This window comes from Accipiter gentilis, chromosome 6, assembly GCF_929443795.1.
Source record: "Accipiter gentilis chromosome 6, bAccGen1.1, whole genome shotgun sequence".
Taxonomy (NCBI): Eukaryota; Metazoa; Chordata; class Aves; order Accipitriformes; family Accipitridae; genus Astur; species Astur gentilis.
In genome coordinates this window covers 1079663-1098668 of record NC_064885.1, presented here as the reverse complement: position 1 = coordinate 1098668, position 19006 = coordinate 1079663, and the positions used below count along the sequence as shown (strand labels likewise).

Genomic DNA, 19006 nt, shown 5'->3' with positions numbered 1-19006 from the left:
ACACCATGCACACCATGCTGAAAGCAGGTGTCTCCGTGGAGTTGCATTTACTGTGCTGGATTTAACTATCAGTGTTCTGGGGACCAAAATGTCTTTATAATATTAAGAATTAAAAGGCAATGTTTCATGATAATGGAAGGCATGCTGTGCTAGTGATTTCAACTGTTTTTAATAACCCTAGATCAATTTTTTTCTCCCACTTTTTCCAGATTTGAAAGCTCAATTAATTTTGAGCTACAACTCTGTCTATCATTTCAACCACATGTGGCAGAGAGAGAATTCATGCGAGACAATGGTTAATTTTTGGTATCTTCTGCTGCCTAATGACAGGTGTGCTGTCCTAAATAATTAGCTTTCAAAAAGGGATCCCCTTAACCCTTCTCTAAAACTGGTTAGTGATCTCGGTTTTACTTCATTAAGCTCTTGACAGCTCAATGTACTCACATCTGTTACTGTTTGGTAGTTTGATTCCAAGAACACAAATCTCTTCAAGAACTGGCAACAAATTCATTCAGGCTCGTGATGCAGATCAAAATCCATCTGTTTACTAATCAAAAGCCATATTTTAATCACAGTACAATAGTGGTGTCAGCAATATCGTAACTTAGACTTTCTCTCTGTCCCAAATATGATAGGTAGTACTCTTCATATAAGCTGCGCGTATTTGAATTGGATATTTAAAACGCAAGTTGTCTGATATTCAAGCACTTGCATACAGGATTTAATCAATCTGCTTGCACTGGGCTAGGTCATCACGTATTTTGTACCCACAGGCTTAACCTGGAAGTTTGTTACTATTTTTTTTTTAATTCCAGGTAAAACCTTGGGCTGATAGATTATCCCACCATATTCATCACTGAACTGTAGCAATGAACTCAACTCTGCACTCTCTTTAGATTCATGGTTATCTCTTCTTCACATCTGGGGTATAAACAAAACTTTGAGGTGCCAGATACACAGACTTTTCTGACTGTGTGTATATGCTGTAAATCATAAACATTCTGCATTTTGTACATGTGTCCTTCCATCCACAGGAGGAACTGGACTAGGGTTAAATCAGATTTCTTGTGAACAAATACACTCTTGCCTGCAGGTTGTGTACTTTGCTTTGGAAGCTGGAAACTCTGCAATGAGTAAGGCAGGAACAGAAAATGTTTCTGAAGAACTGAACTCTATCCCTGGCAGCTTCTCTGATCACTAGTGTGATACAATGTTTTTTTGCTCCCAGTGAAGTTTCAGGTCTTGCATTTTAACAGATGTGCTCCCATTATAAGAAAAACAACAAAAAAAATTAAGAAATTAAATAGCTGTAGGATACTGAACTGGGTGGTCTGATCCAGCATGGTATCCAGTTTCTATTATATCAGTCACTTCTAATATGATTCTAGATTATATCAAGAGAGGAAAACAATGTGATGAATCAAATTTTAGCTTAAGTTTCCGATTATTTGTTTCTATGGAGTAAAATACTTTGCTTCCCCCAACAATGATAAAGCTGACTAATGTCTATGAAAGACAACCTGTACTCAGGTGACCCAGGACAGATTAACAGAGGAACTGCAGCTTCATCAGCTCTTGAAACTTGGGGAACAGACTGTGCTAAATCTGGGCAAACACTACAAGATCCATCCTGGGGTAAATGAGAGAGAATCTCAAATTTCAAGATGTTTGGCTTGGCCTATGAGGGCTGAAGAGAGACTATGTGAATTATGATGGGGAAGGTTGGGGTAGATAATAATTAATTTGGATTTGAAACAGGGAGGACGTTTTTGCGGTACAGGCATCATGACATATCTCAGTGGACACTACAGACAGTTTTATAGATTCACAGTAACTCCAGAAGACTGCCAAAATGAGAAATAATAGTTTGCACTGCGGGAGTACTCACTGCTGTGGGCAATCAGGTGGGTAAAGCTCTAATCTTACTTCACTGCAACGTGGACTGTGAAACAGGCTGTAGCTTGATCCTGGCAAAGGAGCAGCTGCATTGGATCCACCTCAGATTCAGAGCACGTGAAAAAAAGTCCTGCCGAGATGGACAACTGCATGCAAGTGGGCAAGACAGATGACAGCTTGTGGGAGAAATACGGGCCCACAGAGCACTCTCGGTAAAGGCTGAGGACCGTGAGGGCTGTTAGCTCTGCCCTCTGTTCAACTCAAATGGGGAAGAGAATGCACATGAACCGGTGAATATTTCAGTTTATTTGGGACGAGAGATGGATGCGAGTACAATGCAAGACAGTGACTTTTTGGTTCTTCATCTTCTCAGAAAAAATAAAAGAGCGGACCACCAAAACTGACATGGCACGTCGGAAGACAGACAGAAGAACAAATGGAAAAATAGTAAGTGAGACTGTAAGGACATTACTGACTTGCTGCAGCTGCTCTGTGGAGAGTCAACTCAGATGAGGGGATCTGTAGATTTATTTTCCAAAAAGCAAATCCTAAAGAAGGACATATCGCACTATGTGACAAATCAGCATATGGCTGCATGTGTCAGCTTCTAATTGCAAGGGGTATTTTGATTTTAAAAGAGCGGGTGAGATGATTGTAAAATTATGCCTTATCATTTAACTGTGATTCCTATAGCACTGTCAATGGATGGCAAATGTAGAGTGGTCAGAGGCTGTTACAGGATAATCACCTCTTCAGATGAGAAAATCTGCAGACAGTAGGCAGCATAATTCCCCATTGAATTAATTCTTTTAGGTGGGCTGCTGTCCTTGCAGCAGCTTAGCTAATAAAGGAGTTAAAAGTTACCCAAGTGGTATTCTGGAAAGAAGACTTACGGAAAGGCAAAGGGGAGACGATAGTTCTAGACTAAAAGATAACTAGGTCATGTAGAAGGTCAAAAGACATTGACAAAATCTTTGTTGATTTTTGGACACATAAGAAAAATGAAATAAGGATCTCTGTTAAGTTTCTCTAGGTTTTTATATGTTTCTTTATCACGTCTGCTATCTGGGCCATTAGCACATAAATGTGCTGATATTCTCCATTGTTAGTGTTTCAAAGAAAACTGTGAAGTAGAGGGTGCACAGTTGTGAAATATTATGAGTATATTCAATAGCTGTTACGAAAGATTTAGAAAGCAAGGACTAATGATAGTGCCTAAGCAACCAGACTGTGTAGGTCCCATTGCCAAAAGCGGTATCAGACACTTGGTTTGCATCTGGAGTGCATGATGAGAGGCCCAGAGCCAACAGAAAATGTTTCTGTGCAGACTCAGCAAGCCAAGAACATGTGGGACACAAGGTCTAGACGGGATACAGCAGTTTAGTGAGCATCTGCTGAGAGGGAAGCTAATCCAGGATTATAACATACTGTTCAAATTGCACATGCTTTGAGAGTAACAGAACACACTTGTAGCAGGTGTTTTCATGATGAAATTTTCTTTATGCACATACTAGCTGAAAATGTTAAACAGAAACAAGTGTGTGTGTGACGGATGATGAAAAAGAGCTTTGAAGTTCAGAAAGAAAGTACAATGGTATTTCAATTCATCTGCAAATACTTGCATTTTTCAAATGGTAAATTTGCATTTCTATGCAGAACAAATACATACAGAACTGCCAAGCAGGCTTAACTGGAGACTTCATTGATTCAAAATTCTTGCCCTCGTATTCTAGTTGTGGAGTAGCAGTTTCGCACTGACCTCATATACAAACAGCTCCTGTGCTTCAACTAAGAACACTTACTTTGGAATAGCTGTTCTGAAGAAATTCACGCTTACAGCTACCAAAAGCATGACCTGTAAGATCTTGTGACCAGAAGTTAGGTGACCAGAAGCATTCTGCACATGACAATAATCTTGCATCAAATGTTCTGGTGGGATTTTTGGTTAAATTCTCAACACCGGAATAGACCTACTACCTACTAGAAAATTTAGTCCTGAAGAGGACAGTAAGAATTATGCTTGTCCACAAATGTCCACCACATATAAAATTCTTCATGATTATTAATAGGAAAAAATGTCAAGTAAGACAGCTGGTATCAAACACTGGGTCATCAGTGCTCTCTTACAAAAAATAATAAATACTGAAAATAATACTTTGAACAAATCTGCTTTAAGATTGAGGCAAACTATACTTTCCAGAGTTTGCTAGCCAACACTACGTAATTATTATCCCCTTGTGCACAGCATGAATATTTAAATGTGTATTGGGATGAATTGTATTTTATTGTATTAATTGAGCCTATGTTAAAAGCAAACTCTATTCTTTCTGAGATAATTTCCAAATTGTTGAGTAACACTAAAGATCTGCGAGTCAATGCCACAGCTATTTTTATGTGAATTACAATAAAATTTGTAGTAAAGGATACGTAAGGCTATAAAAGTATAGATTAAAAAAATCAACAGTTCAATAATTGTCTTAATTATGGGTATGATGTCTGAAAACACTGACTGCTCTATGGTCAAAACCAGGTGAACATATTTGTCAATTTAGATCATGAACCTGCAAATTGTGGTGCTGGATAGAATTCTTCTCAAGTCAGTATAGAGCTCTGTAGGTGCAATGAATTGCAGCATTGAAGCCATCAGTGAATTCTTGACCCTATGAAAATCCACAAAGTTTTGACACTAATTATGGATTTCACCCATTATTTTCCTTGATATATGGTAAGTCAGTAGGATCCTAGTTTATTCATACCTGAAAAGAAAAGCCTAAGGGATTTTACAAGATGGTTAACCTATGACCACTACATTAAGGCTTCAAAACAAATGTAACTCATTTGCTCAGGGATGACAGATTAATAAATTGTTCCACCTCATTATCCCCGAAATACCTGATGGCATAGCTTAGAGGAAGTCTGGCAAATGACATAGGCCAAAGGTCAGTGCTCCTTTTTCAAAAACAAGATTACAAACCTTAATACAAATATAAATGATTCAGTGGATTTATAAAAAGACAGTAGAAATCCTAGTTCAGGTTCAAACAATACTTATCAATGTAAAAACTGCACATCAAGCTGTAAAGCATGGTGCTAGGCACAAGAAATGGGAACTGAAATTGCTGCAACTCTGTTTCTGACTTCTCTTCTTCTCAGTGACTGTCACCCTTGGCAATGCTGGTGCTGCCAGACATCCCCACGTGCTGAGGCAGGTCTGTGATCTGCACCACTGAAGCAGACTGTGTACTGCTGGAGGTGAAGGTACCACAGCTGGGCTACTCCAGGGCTACCAACAACCATGACAGGGTGTCTCCTAATTCCTTTCTCTGGGTTGGAACATCAATATAAAATAATAGAGAGAATGAGCAGTAGATTAGATACAGTCCTGCAATTCCAAAACTGTGAATCAGGATGAAGACTTTCTTGAGTTAAGCTTTAAAATAGTACCTAATTTTAAATGGTTACACTTTTGTGCTTTGTAATGTCCCTAGAAATCTTCAAGCCTGTAGGGTCATATTTGCAAGCTTTAATCAACAACTGCAAAACCAAAAAGAATATTTAAAATAAAAAAAAACTTGCCTGCAGAAGTTAAAGAAAAGGTGAATATCATGAAAGCTGTGATGAAATTATGAGACCTGGAAGCTATGAACTACAACTTTTAATATAAAAAGATGAAACTAGCTACAAACATGCTGAGGTTTACATACTGATTAGTCTTGGCAGAGAAGCTCATAAAACCTGAAGGTAATAGGAAGAAAGGTGGCTCAAAATAATTACTCTTCATGGTAACAGTCATGCATTTTCTATGCAGGCATGTGTAAACCTTAATGGATAATGTGTAGAATAGAGTAGGGCAGAGAAAACTACGCAACTAAGCAAAAATACTATTTTTTTGGAATTGCTTCTACATCTGTTGAAATAGGTGAAGATTTGCTAAACTGTAGAGTGGACAATTTTAAAATGATTGTAAGGAGAGCTGAGTACAACAATTTGAATAGCATCACTGCAGCCAGACCACAAGCAGAACACAGACTTTCATGCCAGTATTATGCATGGAACTATAAAGGCTTTTTGTTTCCAGAGTCACAAATAAAAATCATCAAAACTATCAGGTCAAGAACGTCTGTTGTGCCAAGCCTGACAAGTAGCATGAAATAACCTTCAACCAGCCAGAAACAGTGAGTGAGGAATTCCCCTTCTGAAGGGAAACTGCGTTGGTGCAGTAAGGTAGAGTTCTGAGATGCTTTGGTGGGTATAAAAAAAGGGGGGGACCATAAAAGAGGACAGTTTATTTACATAAAAAATCACTGAAAAGTCACTGTCAGGATATAAATCAAAGTTGTTCCTCTTCAGCTTTAACACATACAGAGATCTGTAAACTCAGGGCCAAGAAGCTGAGACAGGAGCCCTGCTCTCCTGCAAAGTCCAGAGTTCAGATGCAGAGAAACTGGTCCTTACTTTCGAGGCACCTTTGCTTGATGTTTAACGTTGCTAGAGTGACTGCAACAACCTATTATCAAGTTATATTCTGCTTTGCTACTACAAAACAGATAAAGTAGGTAAAAAATTAAAAGTTTTTGTAAATAAAAATGTTATGTAGAAACAAACATGTATTCTGTTTGGCAGCAAATATTTTGTTACCAAAGCACCTGGTGTTTTAAAATGTTGATATTTGTATCTTTCTTGGCTGAATATTTTAAGCAGGAAGAAGGGCTCTGGAGAAAGAATTAGAGTGAGAAAGGAACACTATAACCATCAACCTCAGTCATGTGAGAGATTAATTCATAATGTCACTTGCACTGAAAAATTACTTGTATTTCACCTCTCTTTTTTCCAAAGGTCTTTAATTCTTCCTCTGCAAAGGAATGTTATTTTTGCTGCTCAATTACATTTTAACCATTCAATCAGATCGAGCTATATATAAACGTATGGACCCCTCGTTTCAGATTCCCTTACTCAGCTTTTACTTCATGAAGAGAAGAGCTGTGTTCCAAGGTCACAACTGATTAATCTTGACCTGTGAACCTTGAAAGTGTAAAGTCTTAATATAAATGTATTACTCTACATAGTAAAGTGATATGTACTCTGTATCCATGACAAATAATGAACTGAATTTTTCTGCCTTTACTCTTTAGTTGCTAATTAAGCACTTAACTACAAGATCTGTTAACTCTTTGGCCCTCTTTGGATAAATTATGTGCCTACAAAAAGAGTGAAATCATTCGGCCCTTTGAGGAGGGGTGATAGAGGTACCTTCTTGTCAGGTATTTTGAAAAAGATTTTTTGCTAAACCTTGAGAATGCTTATGGTGGAGTTGCCATAGGCATGCTTCAGTCTTGTGAAGCGTATATTATTTACAAGTGTACATGTTCAAGGCTTCCAATAATATTGTGGCAATATTTTTATATTACTGGTACTACGATTTTTTAAATATATTATTTCTGGTAATATTTGTTAGAAATTAAGCCACAAGACAGATGCAAGTGAAATAGAATTATTTCAGAAGAAAAATTTTTGCTGAATGGATACTGTCATCACAAATTCAATTATACAGGAAATTAATTAAACTAAACTAAACTAAACTAAACGTTTGAGGGGGAAAAAACCTATTTCCTTTTATTGGCATCACATGAAGTTAAGTTTTTTAAAGGAAAATACCTTTTTTTTACATTCATTAATACGTGCTTCTGGAATGTGCATCTCATGCATCTTTCTATAAGAAAGTCTAATCTAAGTAGACGAATGAAAGCCTGTGCTATTGATATGCTCATAGTGAGCAAAATCAAGTTGTATTTCCAATGCCCGTTGCAGCTAAGATGATAAAGTACTGGTTCACATTTCAAGTGCTTTCAGTGCAGTCTTACGCGGGTTTCCACCATGCAACACCAGTGATGCTGGTGGAATTCCTGCAGTGTACCAGTGAGGGGACCTGGGCTTCCAGACTCCAAAAGAGATTGGAACAGAGAGGAGTGGCAATGCCTCTGCAGCTCTGCTATGTACAGTACAAAGAAGAAAAAATAACATCTGTGTTCAGGTCAATTTACAGAGTAGATTTCTCATCATGTGTGCAGTTCACTGGCAGCCTCTTAGAGGAAAATGAAGTTTACCACAAAATAGGACTTATACCACCTGACACTTTCAAGTTAACCAGAAGACAGTAAAGTCAAAACAAATTTACCAGGTGCTTCTTGTAATTGCAACCAGGACTGGAAACATTTACAACTGTGACAATGCAATTAGTTGTGCTCAATGGACACTGTGAAATCATTTTCAGAATACATTAGGACAGTCTTACACGGGTGTTTTCAGCAAGTAGATACCATATTTCCTGCAGATCTGAGGCCCAATGCAAGTGAAAACATAATAAATCTATTTTTATCCTTAATCATTCATTTCTAAGTACTGACAGGCACATTAGGCACTCCTGTCTAAAATTAGTTCTGTTCACGCTGGAAGCAGCCATTTATTCTATCAAGCTATTTGTATGCTTAGTATCAGAAGACTTCTTCTGGGAGATGATACCATTTTTATGCAACGTTTCTCTGAAATATCTTGTTTTGTTCCTAGAACATAGTATTGCTATCGTAATTAACATCCTAAAGCTCTGTGAATTGTGCATCATTAAAATCTCCTTTAACTTGCAGACCACTCTGGGAAACAAAATACAAATCCACTCTCAAGAAACTAAGCAGTAAGATAAAAGGATGACTGGTTTAGGAAATGCCAAACTTTGACCCCACCATTGCATTTTACCATCAGGAAGGGTGCTGCAGCCATCACAAATGAGCCATGGATTATTCTTCACCTGTGGCATGCCCATGGGTGCAGCCGTCAGTCTTCACAATAGTAGCTCCAGTTGCTGTCTTTGGGCGCAAGGCCAGTAGTAAATAACATCTCAGTAATAAATAAAACCTTCCATTATGACATAATCTGATCAGATGCTCTAGGGGCACAGAGAAACCCTAACCCTGCTTATGACACTGCACTACCAGTTCTACTAGGCGTATTTTCTTAATGTGGTTTCCTTTTAAAGGTTTTGGAGGACTCATGAGCACACAAAACAATCTTCCACAATTTAAGCCACTACTGCTGTTGCAGCCCTGCGTATTCCCCAGTGCCTAGGCAGCTCTCAGAACAGCCATCAGCTTTGCTTATGTCCAAAGTGCTTACACACTTACTAAGACTCATTCAGAGAGATAAAATGAGATTTTTAAACCAGTTGTCAATTTTTGTCCAAAGCTGCCCACCACCACAGGAGAACACACAGCAATTCCTCGTCTAGACACTGTGCAGTTTCACTGCCATCTTCCCAGAAGAACAAGAGTGGAGGCAGCAAGGTTTTGGCCGTCACAAAAGGCTTGGAGGTGGCATATTACACACATTTACTACAAACACCATCTGATCTAAATCAACATAAGCTCATCGCTTCTGGACGCTCCATTTGAAACGATTGTTACCATCCCTGTGGTTGGGTTGATCAGCCACTGGATGTCACTATTAGTCTGAATACATAAACCCAAACAGCATTTGTTTGGCATTAGAAAATTTTTAAAGACAGGATGAATCTGAGCACACTACATAGCGATAATATTTTCAGATGCTGAAAGCATTTGCTCAAGTCTCACATATCTATCCAGTATATGGTATAAGAAGTACCTGGCTTAATACTTTCTTTTTTTCTTTTTTAGTGATTAATTTATGAATCTGATAGCAACTCATGTGTTCTCAATTTCACTCCTCTCCTGACAGTAAAGTCATGTCCCATGCCATTTGCGAATTTCCACGCAGAACCGGCATGCAGACTCCAGCATCCTGCAAAGCGTTCCTGAATTAGCCCCAGCTACATTGCGATTTTTCCCAGGGATGGAAAGCACCTTTTCCACACCCCCGGCATAGCTCACTGTCTCCCTCCCATGGACAGCCCATATAAAGACGTGTCAGAGCTGGCTGGCTTTCAGTGCAGACAACAGATGCCTTGAGATCTTCAATTCCAAATTTGATTCTGTCTGATCAAAACGTGTCCAGAGTCACAGCTACACAAAATGTCCCAAATCAGGAGCTGTCAAGATACACTGTTGAATTAGGAGAGGAGAAAGGGAAACTTTTATTCTTTATCTCCTAAAGTCTTCAAGTATCAAGTATCAAACTACAGAAAACAGATAAACTAAACTAATGTTCCTCTTTGTAGGGTTAAAGGCCAGAAGATCTGTTTCTCAAAAGGGTGAGAAAAGTTGCACTGGCAAAGGTTGAAGGGTGTTAGCACCACCAGCCAGAATAAGCATAAAATCATTGAACAAGGTGCAAGGTAATGGAGAATCTGAGCCAAAGAGCATAAAATGAAAATGGAAAATCCAGGAGAAAAAAAAAATCCAACTCTACCAGTCAGGTGATGTGAATCATACTTTTATAAAACTCAATTTTGGCAAGGTCCCAACTATATTGCAAGGAGAGCCAGTCGCAGGCAGTACAAAACAGAAACCTGAAATGCTAGCTCCTAACTCCTTCCTGTACAGGGACAGGGTAGTTATCTTGGAGCAAATACAGAAATACTCAATAATGATGCTCAGGACCAAAAAAAAATCTCTCTTGAATGTCCCACTAATGGCAACAAAACAGCCAGTGGCAAAATCACATATAAAAACAATCTAGACAAAGTTCTTTTAACATATGCGTTAGGGTTTGTTTTGGAAATTAAGATAAGCACTAGAAAACAACTTTGAAATTAAAAACAACAGACCTGATTCTTACCAGCCCTCATAACTAAAAAAAAAAAATTAAAAAAAATGGTGGTAACTGCTTTTCAGTCTATGATACACACTAGAATAAATGAAATGAGGATCAGGTCCATTTTCCTGATGGTATGTACTTCTGTGCATTTATTTCCTACTGTAAAATTAACAGCACAATTTTTCAACACTTCTTCAACCTAAAATACAAACCCATTTAATTATCCAACTGACATTATATGGAACCATTTCATTATAAGCTCTTTATCTCAAAGAACAACACCCTTTAAGACCAGCGCTCATAAAAGGGACTCCAAGCCAGGGCAGGAGACCTGCCGCTGCAAGGTCACCTTTCAGACTTCATTGCGGTGATATACCGGGTTTCTGCACGGCCCCTGCGACAGCCGGCTTGCTGGCCTTCCGTTCGCTCTGTGGTGAATGGTTGCTGATTGCAGTTCAGTGCTCCTCATGCTCCAGGAAAGACTGAGCATCAAACACATCTCTCGCAGCAGCTCAGAGCAGATCGATTACATCTCTGCTTAGCCAGATGTGCACAATATAGTCATAACACTGAAGCGAGCTGAGTTTGGCTGCACTTGACAGTCACTGAGACAGAACAAGGAGGCCTCATAATATCAATACATCAAAGAGGAGAAGAAAGGTATTTGAAGAAAAGATATTTGAAGCAATCTTATGAAAATGGATGACCAATTTGTTTTACAGTTATTTTGAAATAATTATTTAAAATAATTAGATTCCTCTGAACCAATACTGTAATTTTAACACAGGTATAATCACTGCAAATGACATTAAGAGCTTGTCTACAGGCAAATTGCATTGCTCTGATTATAATGGGATTGTTAAAGCTCAGCAAATCCCCAAGTCCAGATCTAGTTGACATAGCAGAAAAGGAAGGAAAAGAATTTATGCCAGAAAACCTAAAACATCTTGGGTTTACACTGACATTTCAGTCAAAAGAACTCCTAACTAACCAAAACAATTGGACTTGAACAGAAGCAAGGTATACATCAGTCCCGAAACACGCAACTGCAGTGGAAACAACGCTGAAATTTTGCTACATTTAAGCTTGAAAGATAATCTGAGCAAGTGTCATTAACACTGCCTTTTAACAGTGTCCTTCTGCAGGTTGCACAGCAACTTGGGAAGAGGAGATGTGAACATACCAAAGTCCAAGGGAGTGGCTTTGCAGTGTTAGGATTACTGACCTCTCCAGTCGGAGCTCTGAAAGGTGTCAGTGGTAAGCAACATGGCAGCTGGCCTGCAAGGACCTGTAGCAGTGATTCTCCAGACATGTTGAAGACTTTTTAATAATAGGTTAAAAAACCAATAGATATATTTCTCTCACCTTGAAAATCAAAGTTACAGTAACTTCTAATCTGACAATCCGGTATCTGTATTTGTTCCCCTCTAACTCCTAAAGAAAGTGAACAATACTGCAAACATTTCCCCCAGATCAGAGGAAACAGATTGTAAAAATCATTTTAGATAAAGCCTTTACAAAAAGTCCTGGCCGCTGAAGTTCATGACAAAATTCACACTTAAGTGGAAACAGAAATGAGTTCAAATCAGTGACTACCTGCACCAGGTTCCGTCCCAAAAGCTGAAAACTAGAAATGAGAAGAACCACTGACCTAAATATTCAGACATTACTTAGTGACTGTTAGTGAATCTATTTTTGAGTGGTTAACTGTAGACTTCTCAAAGAAACTTGATCACCAGAGATAAAACTTTAACAAGGCAGCACCTTTTAATGTATTTCAGTTTGAGGCATATAGAACTACTAATCACTTCAGTGAAAAATTAGGTCAGAGTTATCCCCATCTTCCCCAAAGTGCTGTAAAACTAGATTTAAGTGTATATATAGTTAAATTAATGTATAATTATATATTTATATATAATTTTGTATACTACTTAGCAGAGATGGCAAACTATAGTAAGTGCTGAAACATTTTGGATGGTATTCCCTAAAGAACAACAGTAAAAACACCAACCACAGGGCATTTTTTGCTAGGTCCACTTTCAACCCTGTTCTCAACAGATAAAAAATCTACATTAATTAGTGAGTCAAAAAACCCTCTACAATTCCTAATGCACTAGGCAGAGACAGGGTTATTTTGTACCTGTTAATTAACAGATATAAGATGCAATATGGATGTAAACAAACACATTTATATGTTATTTATGGTTGCACAGATGTGTAAATAAGAAAATAGGGATAAGTAAAGATGTATTATTTTCCACCAATATTTCCAAACTGCTTCATTGTATTTCTACCATATGTTCATACGTAAAGTCTTAAATTAAGAAAATTTAAGCACAGCATGCCTTTAGTGGACTACATCCTCAGTAAGCATAACTCAGCAGGTAGTAAATCACAGCTATTTGTGCTGGCTGGCAATGTAGCCCTAGATTTGCTGTAAGCATTATCTGTGCTTTCATATTTCTTAAGAAGCAGCCTGTTAAGGTTCCATTTTCAAATGTTTTTCATCAATAATGCCTAAAGGTGGCATGCTCACTAAACAATCTTGCTAGAAACAATACAAGATAAGACATAAAAGACATATTAGATTACCTAGTACATCTCCAAATGCAACAAAAATAAATGCAAAATGCTTTGGGGTTTGTCGCTTGCAGTATGCAACAGCTTTTCCATTATGCTTTGCCTGATCCTTTGCCAGATTTCGTCAGAAAAGCTGAGTGCTAGGACGAATGGAAAGAGCTTGTCTAGAGGTCACACTGTGGGAGTTGGGAAGCAGTAGGCTGGTCTCTCCTGACTTGCTCTAACGCCTTACCGGGTCCTTTCTGCCTTGTTCTACCCAGCTATCAATAATGGACATTTAAGCTTCCTTCCCATGTAAGTCTTACAGATAAAAAACAAGGATATCAGTGTTACTACATTTATTAACTAACATTAATGCTATAAGTAAATCCAGGACCCCCCAAATGGATCAGGACTTCTAGTGTTGTGTGACACAGCCAAAGATAGAGAGTTTAAATTCCTAAATCATATAATCGTTCAAATACAAATTATAGGACCTGAAGTAACTTCATACTGTAATTTAAACGCTTCAGTAGTGATTGCTGTTGCTTTCCATTGCCTCACCTACAGGAGGGGGACTCCCTGGTTCTTCCAGCCTGCATTCTATCAGCCCTTCCAACAATGGGGTCTGTTACCATGGCCCATGCCAAATACCACGACTAAAATAGTTTTTTTCCACCCAAACTTGTCATATTTTTGCCAAAGCGAATCTCTTCCTTATAACTCAGAATCACCTGGAGGGATTTTCTGCTGTCCTTCCTTGCTTCATGGAAGTTTACTTCTTATCCTTCAGCAATTCTGAGCCGCACTCCTTTCCGTATTTATCTCCCTCATTCCCTGCTTACACTGTTAGCAGCTGTACTCCTACACACTTTCATCTTTTTTTTTTTTCCCCCTCTCTCTGCTGTACTCCTTACTCAACTTTCTGGAGCATGACTTTACAATTGACTCCAATCATGCAACTGAGTTCAGAACTGGTGAAGCCAACGGGAATCTTGGAGGACATGGGAGTGCTGACGAGGAACCGTCACCAGATCAGGGCTTTGGACTGCAAGGTCCACATGACAAGACTGTCTGTGCATCTGTGTCTATGAAGTGCATATGTACCTCCATATGTTACACATATATGCGTAGGGAGGCTGCTTATTGCCAGGTGTGCTGGGAGGAAACATTTACTAGTATTTCCCAGATAAATACTATTAAAATTGTGAAGATCGCTGCCATTTCAGGACAGTTGCAGAAATCATTTGGTGCTAAGAAAGTATTTTGAAGCTGAGAAGAGCTAGGTAGGCACTACTATTAAAAATAATAGTTTCCTAATTCCTAGTCCAAATATGTTGGTAATAGCACAATAAACAGCTAGGCTAGAAGTACACTGTGAAGCAAAATCAACTAGATGAGTTTCATTTTCTTTTGGTGAGGAATTACTCATTACAGTTCTACTACACAAGTCCACAGTGTTGGCTTTGAGCTGCCAGCTCCCTAGGGCAAGGTTTAAATTAAGTCCTCTTCTGCCTTTTTTTTTTTTTTTTAATCAGGAAACTATTTATAGTCATTTCAGGTTTTGTAATCTTCTCCAACCCACTGTTAAAAAAATAACAAACAAACAAAAGAATACCCAAAGCTAAATGTTGACTCCAAACCCCCTTTTCCAGCCTCCTATTTAATCAGCCTTGTAGCATATTGGAAAATAGATCATTTAGTTCAACTTCATTATTATGGGGGTAAAAAAAAAATCTTACAGTCAGGCTTAAAGCACCTAAATACCTAAAGCCATATTCTAATCTATAAAGCACATGGGTGTAAAACAGGCAGGCAATTTTTTATTTCCTTGGGGCAACATTGTTTATGGTGACTGGCAGGGGCTTTCTGTATTTCATCAGGCCCTTTATGAGCACGCTGCCAGGCACATATAGCTGCACTCGCTGCATTAGGATCAGATTATGTGCAATGGTATGTCTACCCTGGCAGATAATGGATATGTGGCTGTCAAGGGGGGCAATGGAGGGACTGGTGCAAGGAAATTTGAAATTGCTGGCTACACCCTTAGAAATATATAGGGCTTAACATATCAAATGCATACTGAATTAGCATGAATTTAGTAGTGCTGCCAGTGAAAGGCACCCGCAATCAAAGCAAATAATTTTACCCTTAAAATGTCTTGCAAAATACTCCCTATCGCCTATCCAGGAGATAGTCGCCTGCCGGCAGTATGGATTTTGAACCACCAGAGAGGAAAAGTTCAGGAGAGGTTCTTCTAACCTGGAGAAGACTCTCATCTTCCTGTGGTAAAAAACCCCCACAGAATTCTGTGGTGTCACAGACATTTATGAACTGGATTATATGATCCCCTGTGATGGCAGCTGACTAGACTCAATTACAGACGGTCCATTCCAATTGTACGTTCCTTCAGCAGATTTTCAACTGGCATCTGAGAATGTGAGATTGTTGATAAACAGGCCTCAAATTACATTAATGACAAAGTGATAATATCTTTGAACTCATTTTGGTTTGGTTCTTTCACATGTTGTTCATCAACATTCTAATATAAAAATAAACAAATGTAAATACTGCCTGATGATGCTGGTAAAAAACATCAATAAAGATTGAAGAATTAATTAAAATGGAAAAAAATTATCTGGGGAAGGACCTATCTGGGACTTTTTGTTTTGAAATATGTAAAGCTGGCCAGTACTTTCTCTACCTTTTTCCTCTGAATGGGCACTGCTTTCATCCATGCATACTACCACATTAATTAACTGCCCTTAGGAAGCTGACATGAAAACACCTTTCTTCTGGGCCAAAATGATGGAGGTATTCTAAAAGCAGTTACATTAAAATATAGGGAAAAGGCACAAAGCCCTCATTTCTTTGTATTTCACAAAGATAGTGAAGCATTTCTGGACCTAGCCAGAAGCAAAACCTTGTTATTTTAAGTTGGTTTTCAAAATAAATCAATTTCAGGGACTAAAATTGTTCTACTTGTTCATTGTGTACTGGCCAGAGATTATGGATATCCTCGGGTTTGCTGGAGTAGTTGTGTAAACATGTACTAGTAAAAGGCAGAACTGACGCCTGCCGTGAGGCTCAGCGTGTTTGGTGATGGAGGCAAGCAGTGTCAGTTTGGTAATTGTCATGCCCTCTATTGGGAGTCCCTGTCCTGCCACCGATAATTAAAACCTCGACCTAATAAATCCTTTTCTCTCTCCAAGTTCTCTTGCACGGAAAGAACATCTCCCTCCTTCTTGCGTATGGCCAATTGGCTGGTCAGTCAAGGAGGGGGGAGAGATGAATAGCGGGGTGCTCTGGAGGCAAGCAGGGTGTCTGGGTATTTGATCTTTGCAGGCGGCGTCTGTGAAAAGCTGCATGCAGTTTGCAAGCCACAAGTTGTTATCGTCTGATGCAGACACTGTACTATACAAGGTACAGCGCAGAGACCGTCTGGTGGTATGTTGACTGCAGAGCAGCAGCACAAGGAGAGGCTTATTTAAAAATACAGACACGTAAGCCAGACGGAAACCCCACCTCCATGTGATTGTCTGAGAGGGATCAAATGGGTAGAAACGCCACAGATAGACACACTCCTCCCAGCATAATTGTTACTATCACAGCTGTGGTGGAGAGAGGGGGAGGAGAGCGGATGATGCAAGGAGCTTGGCATCATGCTTAGCAATCGCTAGACTGCACCCTTTCGTAAGAGGCGAGGAAGCGCTGGAATCCACCAGAGACAGCCCAGCGCTGCACGCCGTCACCATCACCGGGTGTGCAGAGCTGGGACTGCAGAGCTGGCAGTGACACGCTGCATCTGCATCTGCATCTGCATCTGCTGCGCAACCCTCCGGACGCATGCAGCCTTCCCACCCCAGCCCACCCGCCCAAAGTTTATCCAGCTATGCGATTTACTCCAACAACACTGGTTCTTAGTCACGCGTTTTCAGAGCTCATTACAAAGAGTAATTAAATGGCCATAACATTCCTAGCCTTAACCCTATTTAGTAGATAAAGTGGATAATTAAGCATTGTTAGCTCCATTTTGCATCTATGGAAACTGGTGAGAGAGGCTAACGCAAGGTCACAGAGCTACTCTAAGTCAATTTAAGATTATAATACATCGGTTACTAACTCCTTCATCCAAAAATGCTGGGATATTTTAAGGAGTTATGGATCAAAACTGCTATTCCTGTCTTATCACTGAGAAATCTAATAGAGAGAAGTGTTACAAGATTTAACCGAATCAAGTATTTGAGAACTTGAAATGAGCACTGGTATTTTGTATTTCATCAATCAGGTGACATAACCACCATCTCTTTTTAAACAGTCTCTGTTTGATGTAGCTGACTGTTCTTATGTGCATATCCTTGTACTAATATATAATGAAGCAGTCAGATGTGACAAATCTGATACCTGGCCTGTGGAACTAAGTTTTAAATGTTATTATTTGTAGCTGCCTAGGTAGAACCACAGAACCCTGACACTCATTCTCTGTTGGATTCTTTCATTTTTGTTAACTGCAGCAACAGCTCCGAGCCCTTGGACAAGCCTCTCCCGTGACAGCACCTTCCCTGAGTTGACCATGAGTCACTGGAGACTATAGTTCGAACTGCTGTATCCTTCAGGCTATATATAGCTCTATTTCTATAAACAGTTATCTCACTTTTGGCCAGTCGGCTTGCTTCATTCAAAAGTGTTTATCTTGCCCTAACTGTCAGCCTAAAGGTGGAAAGCTATTTTCAGACTACGAGAGAGGCCTAAAGAGAGCTGAATTTTTAAATACTCCCCTTTCTCCAATTTTTTTTAATACCCTAGTACTTAATGCAAGATACTACAAATTGAAGACCTCTATTTATTCACAATATGTGTATAAAGGAGACAGATTTTCTCTACTTACATGTCTCAACCTGATTTCTAGGGAGTGGAAAAGGCTTCAACCATTTTTAATTTTTGGCTTCACTCCTATGGCAGACCAGTAAGGCTCAAGAAAAGACCACGTGCACTTCATGTGGGGACCACCAGACAGTCCCAATGTGGACAACAGCTATCCCAACAAACACAGGATCATTTGAACTATCAACTTCACTGGGTCATCCCACCTCCGAAATCCTGATTGTCTTCCAAAGCTTTCTTAGGAAATGCATGATTATACCCACATAATCACAACAAACATTGAATTTCACACTCCCATTTAAACCTATGGAAAATATGGGACAGATTTACAGAATGGGAAAAGTAGACCCCCTAAGTAATGTGTATGTAATAAAAAGCATCTTACAAAATCCACTGAAGTGGAAAAGCCTTTAAAGGATAACTGCCTCTATTATGTTGAAACAGTATGAAAAACAAACTGCCCTTTTATCTAAAATTCTTGATGAGGACTGAGTGGAGGATCATTTCTTGCCAAGTAATTCAGATATAATCAGGTGAGATCCACCTGTGCCAAGATAGCCAGTACCAGTCATGGGCTAACATTCCCTAAATTGGGTTAACACTCAAACGCAGTTCAGAAGTTAAATGACCTGGGTAGTTTCTGTCTAGCATGGACAGACCCACCACGTACAGTGTCGCACAGTTCTGCTCTTAGGCACTGAGGAAGTGCTGTAAAAGAATAATACTGGAGACATCCAAAAGATTTAGACAGCTTTATTGCTTGGGGAAAAAAAAAACCCAAACAACCAACGAACCAACCAAAACAACTCAAAGCAAAGATTCAAAAAAATCAAGCTTTCTAGAGAAATTAAAGGCAGCTGGACCTGACATAGGGACTGGACTGGTGGTACAGCGATGCTCCCTCTCCCTGTCTCATAGCTGCCTTTCATTTGGCTCTGAACCA

General features: G+C 39.2%; 1 long non-coding RNA gene across 1 annotated transcript; it reads left to right on the top strand.

Annotated features, from left to right (window-relative positions):
- Positions 1-1587: 1587 nt before the first annotated feature.
- Positions 1588-17800, top strand: LOC126039167 (uncharacterized). Its single transcript, XR_007506230.1, has 4 exons — positions 1588-2343; positions 5050-5154; positions 14111-14234; positions 17694-17800. It is a non-coding gene; the product is annotated as an uncharacterized LOC126039167 (long non-coding RNA).
- The last annotated feature ends 1206 nt before the right edge of the window (positions 17801-19006 follow it).